Here is a 4,004-nt window from a genome sequence, read left to right as displayed (position 1 = left end):
TAATTTTTTTCCCAATTCTTGGATTTTCTTTTTATTGCATTGGTGATTTCTTTTGGATGTGCAAACACTTTTCAAAGGATGAGATCCCAGATGTTGATTCTTAGAAGCATTTCCCAGGACTTTGAGTTTTGTTCATGAACTCTCTGCTTATTCCTCTCTCTTCCAGATTTCTACTTACTTTCTCCTCCTGAAGATTTAGTGTTTCTGCTTTAATATTTAAATATTTAATACATTTGGGCAATAGTTTAGTGTGTGGTGATAAACATAAATCTAATTTTAGTCATCAGCATGCAGAAAGCAGGTTTTGCTAGCATCATTCACTAAAGAGACTTTCTTTTTTTATGTTCTTTCTGTATTTAGGACAGGGTGTAGAGTATCTACAGGGTCTCATTATGTAGAATGAACTCACAGTGATTCTCCAGTTTTCAGAGTCCCAAGTGCTGGGATTACAGGCACATGCCACCACACTGTCACAATCACCATCTCAGCGCTCCCCACAGGTAGGGCCAGCCTGGCACCCCAGGAATTGAACCCCACCTGCTGTGCTCTGCCTAAGAAGGCACTTTAGTAAAGAGGCTGTCTTTCTTCCAGTGAACATGTATAGCCCCTTTGTCAAAGATAAGGTGGCTTAGAGTGTTTGTGGATGTGTTTGCATCCTCTAATCTGTCCCATGATCCTCAGTTGTTTTTGACCAATAACAAAGTATAGTAAATTCTGTAAGAATGCAACTTTCTTTTATTGAAGAAAATATCTTTCCAAGAAAGAAGAGGTGTGTAGCTTGGTGAAAGTTGAGTGCCCCAAGGATGGGTCTATTTCTTTTGTTTTTTTCCCTAGAATTTGGTGGTAGTGTTGTGTGATCAGAGCTTCTTCTGATTAATCATAAGACTCCACCTCTCCAACAGGAGGAGCAAGTTTTGAACTGGTATGATACTGGGCAGAAGGACGAGGTGGTGGTAGCCCACTGAGAGGTCGGAACTGCAATTAAGTGTTGAGGGATAGCTTGGTGGTCTAAGCTCCTGCCTGGCAAATGCAAGTACCCAGGTTTGATCGCTTGTACTGAATGCAGTGAAGCCCCAAAAGCTGGCGTCGTGGTGCACGCCTTTGAGCCCAGTGTTGGGGAGGCTGAGACAGTTGTATCCCTATGAGTCAGGACTACATATTAAGGCCCTGTAGCAAATAAATAAATAAATAAATAAATAAATAAATAAATAAACCACACAATTCAAATGCCTGGAAGTAAAGCTTACCTGTGTTAGATGGGTCTCAGTGAAGTCAGTATGAGGCTTGAGCACTTAAGTGAGTATGCACGGGTCTCAGTTTTTTCTAAAGGGCCCGGGAGGTACCTGGAAGGGGCTGACGGGTGCTTCTCCGGAGCTAGTGAGACCGCATTCTCTGGAAGCTTAGAACACCTCCTGGTGCAGCTTCCTTTGGGTTCACTTATTTCTCTCTGAGTCACAGCTCATGTCTAACCACCTGCTCTATCAAGATTTGCAGAACACAATAAAATGAACCACAGTAAAATGTTTTGTTTGGTTTTGCTCGTTTGTTTGTTTGTTTTGTATTTTAGTGCAGGGTGCACAGTGTCTCATTACACAGATCAAACTTGTGACTCTCCAGTTTTCCACTTCCCAAGTGCTGGTATGACAGGCATGTGCCACCACTACCCAGTCTCAATCACTACCTTAGCAGCCCACGCTGGCCTGGACTGCACGACACACCAGGGATGAAACCTCAGACCCCTGAATCTGCCTAAACATGCACTTTAATCAGTTGAGCTACTTGGCTGGCGCAAAATGAAGTATTCTTAAACTGTTCTGAAAACAGATTCAGGAATAGAAGTACCGGGCGGGGTCAGAGTACCAAGAAGCTGGGGAACCTGAAGTAGAAGAATCTTGGGCTGTAAATCTTGTACTTTTAGCCAGGTATGTGCAGTCCTCCCAAGATGTCCCTGAGAAAATTCCTTTTCATGTTTGTAGTGTATTATTACTGTGATACTTGCACTTGTCATTTTGTAAGATAGAACAGTGTAAAAGCAAATTCAATCATCGTTACTAAGGATCTGAGCTCAATTCCCGGTTCTGAAAAAAAAAATCTTTCCCCATGCTGATGAAGAATTTTGCCACTATTCTACATCCCAGGGTCTTCTTTTACAGTTTTAATAGGTCAAGGTTGTAATATAGATGCAACTTGATTTAAGCTGTGCGTTAAAACTTAGTATAAAAGTTTCACTCCCTGTGTGATCAACTTCATCATCGTAGCAGAAATTTCACAGAAGCCTGTTGGTAATGGTACTAAGATGAGGACCCACGCTGGACCTCCATGCTCTGCAGAAGGACACAGCCTAAAAAAAAGAGCAACCCACCACCAGCTGGACCAGGGTGTCACCAAACGGGGCTGGCAGGTGGCAGGCTACATAGCCAATAGCGATAAGTGTACTTGCTTCTCTGCTTGGGGGAGGGGTCCACAGTGGAGCTTGAGTTCTTTGTCCTGTGAGGGGAGGAGCAAGCAAGGTTCCATTCCTGCACGATGGGGCGCTGGCTGATTCTGCTGTTCTATGAGCTAGCACACATTTGTGACAGCTCTGAGGGTGAGTAGAACTAAGGCGCCTGGGTACAGGCCTGAGAGAAGGAAGAGGTCTGGCCCGAGGGCACCACATTTGGGGGACAGTGGGGAATCCTCAGGGTTATGCAGAGCACACAGATAAACCAGAGTCCTCTGCTCGATGTCTCAGAGCCCACATACACTTCTCCCATTTATCTGCCACCCTTTCTACCTCTCTCCCTTTTACTTATGCTGTCTGCACTCGTGGGCACTGGCGACACTCGTGCTTTTTCTCTCTCAGTGGTACCAAGGAATTTTCCCTTCTGCTGCCTCCAGATCTCCTCCTTTGACAACCACACTTGGTTGCACACCGATGGCCTGGAGTGGCTGGGGGAGCTGCAGACGCATGCCTGGAGGAATGGCTCAGATGTCATTCACTTTCTGAAGCCCTGGTCCCAGGGCAGCTTCAGCCACCAGCACTGGGAGGAACTGAGGCACATACTGGGGGTTCATAGATGCAGCTTCACCAAGGATGTGCAGGAATTTGCCATCATGCTGCACAAAGACTGTGAGTTGAGTGTTGGGACCCTGGGCAGGTATCCAAGGTGACAGGGGACATAAAAGCCTTCCTGAAGGGCTGTGGCCCCAACTGATGAGATCCTGTATTTTCTACCTCTTAGCACTTCCACTTCTGTTTGGAGAAATCTGATCTCTGAGTCCTGAAAGTACTTGAGATGCTTGCTTGCTGCAAGCCACCCACTCTTATTTCCCTCAAGAGTGGCTCCCCTTTGTAATCCTCATAAGCCGTTTCTTCTCTTTCAGTCCTTGTGATTCTTTGCATCCCTGTTATCTGCCCATTCTTCTCCACAGATCCCTTTCAGCTCCAAGAGGCTTCAGGCTGCAAGCATATCCTGGAAATGCCTCTAAAAACATTTTGCACATAGTGGTTCAAGGAATCCATGTAGTGAGTTTCCATGGGACTTCCTGGATATCAACACCAGATGCCCCTAATTGCTTAGATCAGGCTCTTGAGGAGCTGAATAAAGGACAAGTATAGAGGGAAATGATGCAGTCACTACTCAGTGACACCTGTCCTCAGCTCCCCAGTGGCCTCATTCAGGCAGGGAATTCAGAACTGGAACAAGGTCAGCCTTGAAGGCCTCCTGCTTTCCTCTGTGCCTCTCTAGACCTGGGCTTCATCTGGGCTTTTCCACCCAAAGGGCTATTTAGTCACTTCACCAGTTGTCACTGAGTATTAGATCTTATATGTCATGAAATACATACAGAGAACTGAGTCAAGCAGTTTTCAAAATGCACTGTGTGCAGTGAAAGAGCCCAGGGTGTCAGAGACTAGTGGAGGGGTGGTACAGCACTCTGTGATTGAGAAAAGGAAGGAGAAGCCTGGAAGACTGACCAGGAGAAGGTGACACAAAGGAATCAGAGAGAGTTTCCGGCCACCCTGC

At 45.8% G+C, this 4,004-nt stretch overlaps 2 pseudogenes; one reads left to right on the top strand and one right to left on the bottom strand.

Moving 5' to 3' along the window:
• LOC101560227 overlaps positions 1-2,321 on the bottom strand; it is a 4,286-nt pseudogene extending 1,965 nt beyond the window's left edge.
• A 205-nt stretch (positions 2,322-2,526) lies between these two features.
• Positions 2,527-4,004, top strand: part of LOC101559836 — a 9,655-nt pseudogene continuing 8,177 nt past the window's right edge.

Source organism: Octodon degus, unplaced genomic scaffold, assembly GCF_000260255.1.
Source record: "Octodon degus isolate 3935 unplaced genomic scaffold, OctDeg1.0 scaffold00599, whole genome shotgun sequence".
Taxonomy (NCBI): Eukaryota; Metazoa; Chordata; class Mammalia; order Rodentia; family Octodontidae; genus Octodon; species Octodon degus.
Note: the sequence above shows the minus strand (reverse complement) of the source record. Positions and strands in the feature narration are given on the sequence as shown.